This window comes from Hylaeus anthracinus, unplaced genomic scaffold, assembly GCF_026225885.1.
Source record: "Hylaeus anthracinus isolate JK02 unplaced genomic scaffold, UHH_iyHylAnth1.0_haploid 0, whole genome shotgun sequence".
NCBI lineage: Eukaryota > Metazoa > Arthropoda > Insecta > Hymenoptera > Colletidae > Hylaeus > Hylaeus anthracinus.
In genome coordinates this window covers 19,655,287-19,668,136 of record NW_026533254.1, presented here as the reverse complement: position 1 = coordinate 19,668,136, position 12,850 = coordinate 19,655,287, and the positions used below count along the sequence as shown (strand labels likewise).

The 12,850-nt window shown below is 47.4% G+C and overlaps 1 protein-coding gene across 5 annotated transcripts in view; it reads right to left on the bottom strand.

Annotated features, from left to right (window-relative positions):
• LOC128896294 (protein tincar) overlaps positions 1-12,850 on the bottom strand; it is a 57,819-nt gene that overhangs the window by 34,984 nt on the left and 9,985 nt on the right. The window lies entirely within an intron of this gene.

Sequence of the window (12,850 nt, the reverse complement as noted above, 5' to 3'; positions counted from 1 at the left end):
AACGTGCGAACAAGAAGGAAAATTTTCAACACGCGTGACCGTACCTTTGTCGACGGAAAAGGGTAGCATACGCTAACGACCGCCGGCCCGACAAAACTAGGAGGTATTTTTAGATGAAAGACTACAATTACACGTGTCGAATAAGTAAATAATATGCGTGCACTTTCCAGTTCCTGAAATTCTGTTTAATCGCAACTACGTTTCCTTTTCGTTTCTTTTAGCCCGGTCGGTGACAACCAGTCGACAGCCTCTATCGGCTCTCGCGATTCGATGAACTCTCTTGGGTACCTCGTCGCTACAGTTTTACGGGATTGTGAAAAAAAAAAAAAAACGACAGACGAAATATGTATTTCCTTCGAAGCCCGAATATATAGGTACTACTGTGATTCTATTTCCGAGCCAGAGCGAGACAATTCGGTCTATCTTCGTTGCATCGATTCCGAGCGTTCGTATTCAATCCCAGTAGTTGGTAGGAAGTCAGGGTGTGGCGATGCGCGTTCATCACCAAAAATAATCAGATTCTCGTTTAACTTGCAAACAAAGCTAATTCGATGGAGCATGTTCGAGACGACGAGGATGACGATGGCGCGGGTGTAGTTGGTCGGGGCACCGCGAAATACTGTTACGAGGCTGCACTGGAAACGCCAGGAGGGTAAATGAGCGAGTAAATGCGAGCTATGGTACGGGTTGCAGCAGGCTACGCGATATTTGCTCCTCCGTCTTGCTTCCTCTTTCGTTTCTCGTTCCTTGCCACCATCTCTGACACACGGTGATTCGTTACACCGAGGTGCCGCACAGATAGACGCATGATTAAGTAACATTCTACAAAAGACGACGCGAACAAAAAGAAAAAAAGACTTTACGGTAGATTTCCTGGCGTTCAACTGGCGTTCAACTGGCGTTCAAGGATCACGGCGCTCGAATAACTACTCGGAAAGTAATAAAAGATTCGAAAACAGTGCTTACACGTTACTCGTATAGCTATTAATATGACGTATCGCCGTCAAGTTGAAAACGGGGCGGGGAAATTGAAGAGAAGAAAAGAAACGCCGGAAACGGTATACGTTATAATTCGGTGGTCCTAACCCAAACTTCACCATGCAAATTTATGCGTGGCGGCGTGCAATTTTATTTAAAGACTGATCGTTCCAGCGGAAATCGTTGGGTATAAGACGACCGGACGAGATCTTGTCGGTGTTCAGAATTCAGAAACTTTCGGGGGTTCCGATTATGGTTATCGGCCCCGAATATCGCGTAGCGCCCTTTCACGTACACAAAAAAAAAAAGCTTACCGATAATAACGCGGTAGATTTCTCCGGAGATGAAAAGTTTTGCGTTACTAATACGCAACGATAGAATGATATTGTATCTAGATAATAATTGCCGTCTCTGAACGTATTTACCTATCGCGGATTCGATCGACGACTCCGTAGGAAGGAGCCGAGCTGGCCATCTTTCGCGAGGGATAATGAGAAGAATTCAATTAGTTTGCGGTTGGCGTCCAACGCTTCCTTCCTAATTGCGGAACGAACCCTCCCGGTTCTGATATGCGCGTACCTACACACACACACTTCCAACCGACCTCCGTTAAATTTATTATGATTTGCTCACCGAACTTTGACGCCGGAAAAATTATGGAGAAAAACCCTTCGAACCAAACTCTGCGCAATCGGTGCGATCACGGTTACAGTCGTTGAGCTATTCAGGGGTACGCGATAACTACGTCTTGTAAAAGAACCAAGGATGCGTAAACTTTTGATAGGTTGAAAACGTTAGCTAGAAGCTCAATTAGGGATTCCTTCGAATTTCTAACGATGCATTTTTACGCCGACCGAACTAGACGCGAGTAAACCTCGTCTATTTCGTTTGCCTATTTTTCGCCTATAATTCTATCCTACAACGGCAACTTTCGACGCTTCTTTCGACTTTAACTCGATTCGCAATCAAAGCCTGTTACATTCGTCGATACCATCTATTTCTCGCGCGATGCATGTCTGTGGAAGCTACGGTTGAAAAGATGGAATTGAAAAGGTTCGTGGAATATTAACGACAGAACTCGGAGACGCTACTCCACGCCATGCCACGCCACACATCGCATCGCATCGCATCGCATCGATCCTTATCTGGTCTAGTCTCGCCCGACAAAGCGCACGTATTCAACTGAAAGCGTGCTGCTGCTGCTGCTGCTGCTGCTGCTGCATGAAAACCTCGAAACACGCGTTTCAAATACAGCCCTACGCCGACGAAAACGGAGAAAAACAAATAAGAGTGGCAACGTTACATGTAACTACCAATTACTTTTTCTGCTCGTTTGAATAGCAAAGCTTTTAATTTATTAAGGCACGCCCACGAAACTTCAACCATCAATTTTTGCACGCTCTATATTTACGAATCTCCATTGGCATGGCTGGTTGCTCGAACCATTATATTTATCGTTTTAAATAGTAACAACGATGCAATTGGAACGGGCAATTAGTCGTTAAAGTGTAACGAAACCGTCGCGTAATCGCGTTCTGGATTTAACGCATCGTTTACCGTGTTAACTGATACTAATGGAAATTTCATCGATTTTCGGTAACCGAAAGATTAAACGAAACGAAACGACACGAAACGAAACGAAACGAAAATATTCCAAGATTTCGGATCGCGCGACTTCTTTATTACCTTATTTCACGGAGGATGGAATCGAAAATGAGATTAGCGTGGATGCGATGAACTCGAGAACGATTCTACTTCTCGTAAAACAGAGCGGCGACCCCGAGCAATCTTGCGAAAATGTCTCGAGTGGAGCGGAAAATTTGCAATTTTACGAATACAGTATCGTCTCGAAATAAGCAACTCGCTATCCCCATTTTTTTTATTTCGAGTCGTCCGCCGAGCGAGGAGACGTTTTGATCCGACAAGAAGCGAGATGGCCACCGCAGCAATTTCCACGCGTAACAACGTTTTCTTAGTCGAATTTCGAAACGGTAGGCTAGGCTTGAAAACCGAGCAGGCCGTTGGTCAAAGGGAAATTTGATTGATAGGAGGCGAAACGACCATCGGGAAAGCACTTTAGGTAATTGGATACTGGTAAATCTCGTTAAGTAAACTCAACAAGTACCTGTGCGTACACGGCGTTAACTTGGCAACGTACTCGTACCTTCTATAAATCCGAATACGACGAAGGAGCAAGGATTCCGGCAAACAAAAGCACCGATAATGGATAAACATCGACAAAACTGTATCGTCCGTCGTCGTGCATGTCAGTGCGGGAGTACGATCGATTCCAGAGACCGAGGTAGTTAGGATACAATTTAAATGCAATGCAAGACTCGCTGCAACATTGCGCGCGAGCGGGGAATCGATACTTGGGGATATTTTTCCAATTTTTTCTTCATTACAACTTTCAGATTTCTATGCACTTGCCGTGTACCGTTTCGTTTCGTTCGTTGCCAATATCCTCTCTCGCCTTCCGATTGTTTCCATCGTTTTCAATTTTCCAGTAGGAGCTTTTCCTGGCTCCGCCATAGTTCTCCGTTACTATTAGTCGTCGAACGATGAAACGGTTGTCGATATGCCGATAATTATTTTCTCAAACAGAGTGAAAGTTTCGGTATCGATTCGAAATCACCGAGTACACCGGTGCGGAACGTTAACCTAGTAGAAATCCCAGAGCTTCATTTCTTACGCGGAAATGCAAATTTCACTGGCAACGCGTTTAACACCGTCTTATTCTCCCAAAGTTTCCGTTTCCGCAAAGACGACACGGTCGTTGGAAATTCTGTTTGAGGCAGCCGGTCAGCGGCTCGAGAACTTCTCACCGGATGCTTTGACCAGCCTCTGCGGAGCCAAACAATAATAACGAGTCACTCGATATACGGGTGGGTGCATGTGTCAGTCGGTGGTGGTAATCAAATACGGGCGTATAGAGTTGCGAGCAAGTCGGCTGTAAACGGTCGCAAGTAAACGCGTCTGCGCTACAACGTATGTTATACCCGTGAAAATCGGGGATGGTTGGCTGTTTGGCCCTGGGGTGCGAGAAACTCGGCTCGGCTTGTTGACACGGTTTTCTGTTTTCGACGTCAAGCTGGAATTTCTCACCACGGCAATTTTACGGTTGAAAGTTGACGCGTCCTCGTCTCTAGCAGATGCTCCCTCGAAATTTTACCTCATTCCTTTACCTTTACGTTGGTTTTCGATTTCGACTCGGACCAATCTGTCGCGCATCGAACAAGCGTCACCGAATACGTCCAGTGCTACACACCCACGTATCCTTTTTGCACGAAATTGTTCAAATTGGGAACACTCCAAGTTTACCCAAAGGGCCTAGCAGGATAAGGATAGGCAATCGACTCCCACTTCGATTTTCGTTGCTATTATGTGCCGCGCAATGCTTTTCACCTAAAACGTCATTCCACAAAGTTTCAGACAACCCTGTGAGTGACACCTACACATCCTTATCCTGCTAGACTCTTTGTTTAAATTGTCGTTTTCCACGTAACGCTCTGGGTGAATCGTAAAAATAAAAAATAGAGGAGAAAACTTGGCGCGGACGGTGTAAGCAATCTATGGTCGGAACGAATATCGTTTCTAGAACGAAACCCTCGAGAGTTTTCTCATTTGGTTGTTACGTGCTCGAGGATATTAAACGTAGTTAAAGCGATGAAGCGTAACGAAAAAAAAGGAAAGAAAAGTACGCATTCGAAAAAGTACGGGATCGATCGGGGAATAAATTATAAATTATATTTGTCCCGAGGTGTACGCAATCGCTGCGCGCATTTTCGAAAGCCTGCATTTCATTTTATAACGCACGGCGAATCGTTGCTCGTATCGTGGCTAAGAATTTAATTCGATGAATATTTTATCGCGCACAATGCCGCGATATCGTGCTTCTGGTTATTCCATTCAACCCTCGACGAGCAACCACTCTGCTCTAAAACAGAAAGAAGAAGTACCCCGACAACTCTATTGTATAAGTGAAATGCACCGCGCTAATTGCCGAAACAAAATGGCAGAATAGAGTTTCGTAATTATTTCTACCGCGTTGATTTTAATACGAAATTCAAGTTACCGTGGTAATTAAACGTCAGCTGTCCAGAGATCGTGCCGGCATCGGCAGTGGCGTATCCTGACTGGGGGTTGTTCGCTTAATTAGCAGTTAAACGTAACAGTCGATCCTATTAAAACTTGATCGCAAGGGAAGGAAACTAAGCGTGGCTCACCGATTTTTATACGGCCTTCGACGCAGACCTTCTCGAACGATAGCTTATTCCGAGTGGACGCGTCTCTGTCCTCTTTGATACGTAACGCGTGCGTTATGTAACGTACTGTACGTACATTATGTACAATTGTATACGATAATAGAAATGGAAACACCGCGTGACAATACTATATTCCTCGACTCGTCTCCTCGAAACACGCTCGTCAATGGACATACGTACGTACAATCGATTCGACCGGCACAGAGGACATTCCGCGTTGCTCCCGATAACCGGAATTCTGAGGGTTCGCAGACGAAACGCATCGATCCGCTAGGAGGAATTCTCGCGCGAAACTTCCGGTTAACTTGGCGCACAACTCCGAGACGAGTCCGTGCGCGTCTTCCAATTAGAGTCGCGCAAAGCACTGATTGCGAGTCTACGCGTGGCTCGTTCTACGATGAATACGCACCAGGATTCTATCGTCTTCCTCTTCGAGACGCCCTTAGCTCCTAATTTTCGCGGACGCGATCACGATTTTCTAGCCGACTAATTTCCGAAACGAACCATTTCATTCGATTAATTTGCTTCATTTAGATACAAACAACTTTGCAAATCAAAATTTCGACCAAGGACCACTTCGATGTACCCGCGTACACACGATTGCGATTGTACTCGTACAGTCGACGCACGCGCGCTTTTGGTAAAATCATTTTTCATCGACCAATGCAACGTGACCCGTGTAACTGTAACTGTAACTGCGCAACAGCTGACACGATGCGCGTGCGATCATTTTCGTCGCTGTATGTACCGTACATATACATCAACGTCAACCGAATGCCATCGCGAAACCAACCAAAAGGCTAGCGCGCGCAGGCATCCCATCCATCGATCGATCGATCTCACGGCCGGATAGACAGATCGGACCAATAGAATATAACGAGACAATAGATTCGATTAAACTGGGATCGTGACCGCGGTGATAAAACAGTCACGCGATTCGATAAAAATCGAATCGGTGAAACAAAGACTCCTCGAACGGTTTCCAGTTTTTACACCAAAGATACAGAGCCGTTAACTTTCACGGTAGATGGTGATACATATTTCGTGCAATTTTGTCGAATTCAAGGTAGCCTCTGGAACGAATGAAATCTTTAAAAATACGTTCGTTCGCTCGTCTGATACTGGGTGCGCTTAAAATGCTGCGCTTGTTTGGAAAGTTTGCGCGACGAGTTGACAAAAAATGTTCATTTGTATGCGCGAAATGGGGGATTTGATTCTGTCGATTTTCAAAATGCGATGAAACAAAGTTAACACGGTGTCCGAAACTAACGGTAGCTTGTCGGTGACGGGAGCCGTTCGCACCGACCCGAAAGTATGTATCTCTGCAGGGAATAGAGTCTCGTTAATCGAATCAGGAATTTGCATTTCAAATTCGCGTTAATTCGAGCCACTTTATTGTACTTCGTTACGCCGGATAATTCAACTATGTACGTAGTAGCGACGGTGGATGCAACGCAAGACGTCTCCTGGCTTACGTATTCTCGTTAACTAATTATCTTAGTTAACTAAATCTCTTTCACGCGCGAATACGCTGCACTTACGATAATGGTTATTCGCCGGGAATGCAAAAATATCGAACGTGTAACCGTCGCGGTAAGGGAGGGAGGAAGAGGTGGGGAGAACGCAACGAGGGTAGAAAAAAAAAAAAAAAAGAAGCGCGAGAGGTAAAGGGGTAGAACCGAGGCGGGCGCGGTGGTCTCTCGACGTCACAGAGAGATTACAGACTCTGCGTCGATTGAGCGTCTCCAGAAACCAGAGGAGAGAGACAGGGGGAATTGGCGTGTAATTTGCAGGAAATTCGTTCCTTTGAGCGAGACGACGGTAAACATCGAGGGCACCTCACCCCTTGACCCACATTCTTACGTCACTGTCAAGTTCTCGCACGATTATAGCGCGTCGGGCTAATTTGCACGGCCACGCGGAAGCTTATTCCCGTCCTTTGTCCCGTCGTTAGAAAATTATCCAAGGGCCTTTTTATCCGAGCTATACGCAAAAAGACTGCTGGCAATTTATTTATTTCTTTACTCTCTCCAAACCATTCGCGTATACACTCGTTACATTTTTACCGCATCGCGCGAACCGTTTCGCGAACACGGATCATCGTAACGAGACAACTCTTTCGTTCGTTTGTACGTACGAAACTCGATTCGATCGAAGAAAGAATGCGAATTCCACGCGAGAACGGGCTCCGAGGAATGCAGCGGAAACCCGGTTCGCAGCGAAGACGCGATACCGGTCCAGTTCGATGTTCTTAAACTGCTATATGTAGATGTAGCAGCGCGTTAAGAAGCGACAACTTTCAGACGATTCTACGGTAGTTCCAAGGTTGAGTTTAGGTCTCGAATCGTTATTACGCGGCCGAGGAAACGGAACCGGACCCTGACGAGTGTTTCGACCGAAACGAACTGGCTTCTACTGGCGCGATAAAATCATCGAGACCTACGAGTTCACGCTGCTGCATTTTTAAACGTCGTTACATATTTGTCGATAGCGACGCTTTCTCTCTGTTGATAACAACTGGAAAAGTAATACGAACAAAGTAATTGGTTGAATCGAACCGTGCAAAGGGGCATAATTCGTGTCAGTGGCCTCTTGGAGCACTATCGCCGACCGACTATGCCCTAGCCTGTGTACAACAAGACCGCGGTATGTACATGTATGTATATCGACCGGTTAGAAATAGCCTTGCAGGTCAACACGCAACTTTTCGCGTTAACAACTATCGACCCTTGGCGTTAAAAGTTCGACTAGGTATCGCGACTCGTAAACGTCTACTGTTCTTTACTTTTCTCACAGTTTGAAAATAATAGAGGCGAATGGAGAAGAGAACAAGCAGACTGGTAGGCAGGTAAGGCGAGCGAAGGAGTCGACAGTCGCGTCGGTCCGGCTACCAAGAGCCCAAAGCCAGCGTAGCGCAAGATGCACAATAAGTGTTAGGTTACGATAAACTGCTGAGAAACAATGGAGCTTGCCGGAGCAATGTGCTCGAAACTGTGCAGCCAAGCTTCGGCTATCGAGTTACGGGCTACAGACATGTACCAGCCGAGGTACGATGATCGCGTAGCGAGAAGGCGACCCAAAGGGCCAAGAACAAAGTCCCCTAACGGTTGGCCGACCGGCTGGTTCAATTTCGACCAAAAGCGAATGCTTTTGCTTGTTTTGCACGCCACCCTTCGATTGCCCTTTCCGCGGATTGCGCGATATAGAACGTAGGCGTGGCAGCGTTCGACGATCGTTTGGGGAAATCGAGGTGAAAGGACAACCGGACGAGAAACGCTTAGAATCCGCGATGAAAAAGGAGAAGCGTGCAACAACGTCCGATCGAATATCGTTTGACAGAGCCAAGGGTGCAACGTACGAAAACAACTTGGAGGATAACTAGCGTCCAGGTATCGATCGCGATCGTAATCGTCGTCCGATGCAAAACGTGTACGGACCCGACTTTCGCACGCACCAACATTCTCCGCATTCTTCGAGCATCGCGCATTCCACAATTTGTACCGAGTGCCTTCGTACGAGTCGGGTCGGGTCTAGTCGAGTCGAGACGGACCTTGTACGGAATAATTAAGTCGTATGCGCGTAAAGCTCATCCCGTGCCAACGTCGCGTATTTCTTCATCCCAAGAACGTCGAGAAACACGATACGAATCGAGCCCGGGCCTCTTACAATTTACGACTGCGCGCTCACAATGCCACCGCAAAACGTAGCAAAACTATCGCTCCCTCATCTCGTCGTTACGATTAACTAGTTACCGACACTCGTTATCCATACGAGTGACGAGAGTTTGAGAAAAATAGAAGATACACCTTCTCGATTGGCTATAAATCAAATTTAGCGTTACCGTTTCCCAAATACGCGATAGGTTCGCGTGGAAGCAGCAATCGCGCGTGTCGGTACCGTTTGAAAAGTTTTGTCGTCGTTTACTAGGATCGCTTCCTCGATGCGATTGCTTTCGCACGCGAGCCTCCCATACAGCGTGTATCGTACATTTCGAAAGTCGATAATCGATAACGGTGCACGCACCGTTGTGAATTTCTATCCGGAAGATCGCGTCTAGGACTGACCACGAGTATACGCTCCTGGCTTTCGCGATAATACGATTTGTTCGCTGAACCAAGGCAATAACGACTCGAAAACGTACATTTCTATCGACGAGCACTCGCGCGAATAAAGATAAAATCCGGGTGCGAAGCTAAATGGAAATTATCGATACGGAAAACGATAAGCGTAACCGCTACTCGTTCTCGTCGATAAATTTTCTAAGCATCTAAGCGACGCCGGCGCCGACGAAGCAAACCAAGGATATCCTGGCGCCTGTCCACCGATCGTTCGAGTCGTCGAGATGAAACGGTGCTACGAAACCGATCGCGCCTATATAATCTCTGTTCGAGCACTCTCTAGCTTACGTGCATTCTAACGAACTAGAAACGCTACCGCTAATCTGCATATCGGATTACAGGTTGCGCGTGTCTCCTTCCGATCCAACCGAACGCGAACGGTATATCGAGGGTGTGCGATGCAGCAACGTCGCGTAGGCGTCGTTTGCGCTAGCATCGAACGTCGATCGAATCTTGGAGGATTCGAGCATCCGAAACGTTTTTACTTTCTACCGTGTACGACCGCGTATCCGATCAGAGGCCAGAAAACACGTAGTGTTTTAAGAGAGTTCGATCGTCGATGGTCTCGTCCTCGTCTGTCGTTTTATGCGGCCAAGCGTACAACAGTCGCTCGTAAACAAATACGTACAGCCGCTCGAGTAAATTTCATTTACGTGCGCGAGGATGAGGAATGTTTTAACGTGACGGTGGTTTTGCGAAGGCCGGACGAATCGAGGCGAAATGTCCAAACTTTATTTGCTTGGCAACCGTTTGTCATCGTTGGGACCGCGGCGCAGCACATTTATAGGCAAATAAAGAATCCATCGGGAACAAACTGGGATCGAGCAACGGGCAACCGGTAGTTTAGGTATCGCCTCGTTAAAAATGGACGTGCGCCGACGCGCGTGAAAATAGAACCGCTACATATTTGGCTAATCGCGATACGCGTTTCTATTTCCAGTCGGAAAAAAGGACACGGTACGTATCAATTAAAGGTTCGAGGCGGGAAATACAGACAAAGAAGATGACCGATTCGCACCGATCTGTATTCGAGTGGTTAAAAAAAATCGTTCGTTCGACCGATCGATCGATCGATCGACCATCGAGCGTCTCGAGAGAATTTCCGTGGAAAGTCGATTTGCCGCAGTGTTTGCGTTCGAGGGCGAAACAGCGGAGCTTTCGCGCTCGAGTGGTTCGACGTTTGCTCGATCCGCGATGCCGGAGTGAGAATGGGATGGGACGACGTGTAAAGCAAACAAGAATTACGGAGGCTGGCATAGGATGGAGACACGACTGGAATGGATGGGAGCTCGGTAAACGATTCGACGAAATGCACAATGCCGGATGGAAGCGGAAAATGCGCTCGCGGATGATTGTGCCGTGCTCGCATTAAGAGCAAAACGATGGAGAATTGTATAGAGCAGTGGAACGGAGTGGAACCGTACAGAATCCAACCAAACGGACACGGCACACTGGCAACAAACAGACTTCTTGTAATGTCATTCTCTTCCATTGTGTGCCGATTTAAATGGCGCGCTGTTAACGCGTCGCATCCGCGACAAAATGTGTCGGATCTACGCTCGGATGTAGGTCGTCAAACGTTTTCGCGTTCGTTAAAAGTGGAATCCGATAGTGCCGCGATCCTTTCGTATCGACGTTTCCCTAGCATTTCCGTGGCGATAAACGCGGGACAATTTTTCCCGACTATTTGGCAAGATGACGACGACGATTTCTAAGCGGGTTGCCGATTAATATTTTTCGAGGATCGTTCTCGTTACTGTTTAAACACGCCTCACCAGCTTGGAACGATAACAAAGCACAGGAGAGAAATCCGAGCGAGCATCGGAGAAGCGAACTGAAGAAGAGTGGAAAGGATCGCATACCTGTGGAGCAGGTGTTCCATCCAAGACCGGCTTTTCGTTCGTTCTCTTTCCCTTCCTGCTTACACCTACCGACGCGATGCACGCCATCGCGCCGCTGTGCCTCGACTGCGCCTTCTTCGTTCGCTCGTATATTTGCCTGCAACCGCGACGACGTTTCATCGTGTTCGAGAATCTCTGTATTTGGTCGAAATAGAAATTACAAACGTCGAAAATTGTCGCGTTTGTTGACCTTGCGTCGACGAGACTGGCGATCGTTCAAGAGCACAAAAAGTGGCCTCGATCTATGCAATAACGAGAAGCAGACGCGTGACAAATTTGCTGATTGAATCCCAGGAATGGTACGCGTACACGAACAGGGTGGTTCGGTCCTGGTCACGCGACCAGGTATCCACGATAAGATAGAAAGAGTACTTCGATCGGTTCGAGCGTGCTTGGCCCGATGCCCGTCAAAATTTACTGTGTTTTAATTACGCGTACCGTCCCATCCCGTCCCGATCTCGTCCTGCTCTGCTTTCGTTCTGGATAACGGACCGCGCGAACGCGAGCGCGAGCACAAATGCGAGTGCGTTCGCTTTTATTCGTCGCAATTAATTGCCGTGAAATTTAAGTAGAATCGATTTCCAGTTCCAGGCACAGCCGCAGCACGGCTACCGCGCGGAGCGATGCAGCTAGCGATTTTCAAACTCCGTTTAACGCCGCGTTTTGTGACACGCGACACTTTCGTCGCGTGCCTCGCTTTCTTTCCGAGGAGGAGGATTCGATCCGTGCAACCGACCGCGACCGTGCAATTCGAAGCGACTACGCGAGGTTAACCTTATCTGTAATTCTATCTTATCGGATTCTTATTTTTACAAATTCATCCGTGTTTACCCGCCTGCAAGCGGACTCGAAAAGATGAGCGACCCGATCTCTAAAATCGTAAGCGCGGAAACGATGGTCTCGTTTCGTTTGCCGATAACGTCGCTAAATCCAATGGATAGAGATCGGTGCGCGTTTTTCCACCAAAGTCTCGCCTTTCTTGGAATTGCCTTCGGTAGCGAGTCGTCGAGCGATAAATTTATCTGGGAGGGTCCCTTCCTTCCTTCCTTCCTTCCTTCCTTCCTTCCTATCCCTGTGTCTCGTTTTCTCGTTTCAACGAGGGTGGACGAAACGACAAAAATAACCCCGAAGGTTGCTTCTCTCCGCTGGTCCAGCGTAATGCATAACTACGGAAAGACGAGCTCGTTTCTAAAGGAACGACGCAACGACCAACGATCGCTCGAAACTTACTCTTTCTTCCGGGGAGACGCGAAAATGACATGCTTCGAACCGACGCTTCTTGCGAACAAACCACGTCGCGACTCATGTAAATCTACTCGGAAATTTCGCCCGAACGTAACGAGAAAACCATCTCGGAGAATTCCATTTTCATCCTATCACCGATGGATGCTTCTCTGATTCGACTCTGAAAACTGCATCTGGAGGACGCTCGTTAATTGTTCGCATCTAAACAAAGTTCCGCGATGCATTCGCTACGTGCGTAGCGTGTGATTATTTTAAAACGATGTCGCCGAAACTGTAGCTCGGCGAAAGCGTGCATTCGTTCGACAGTCCTCGAGGGAGAACCGGAAGACGGAATACCGGTTGT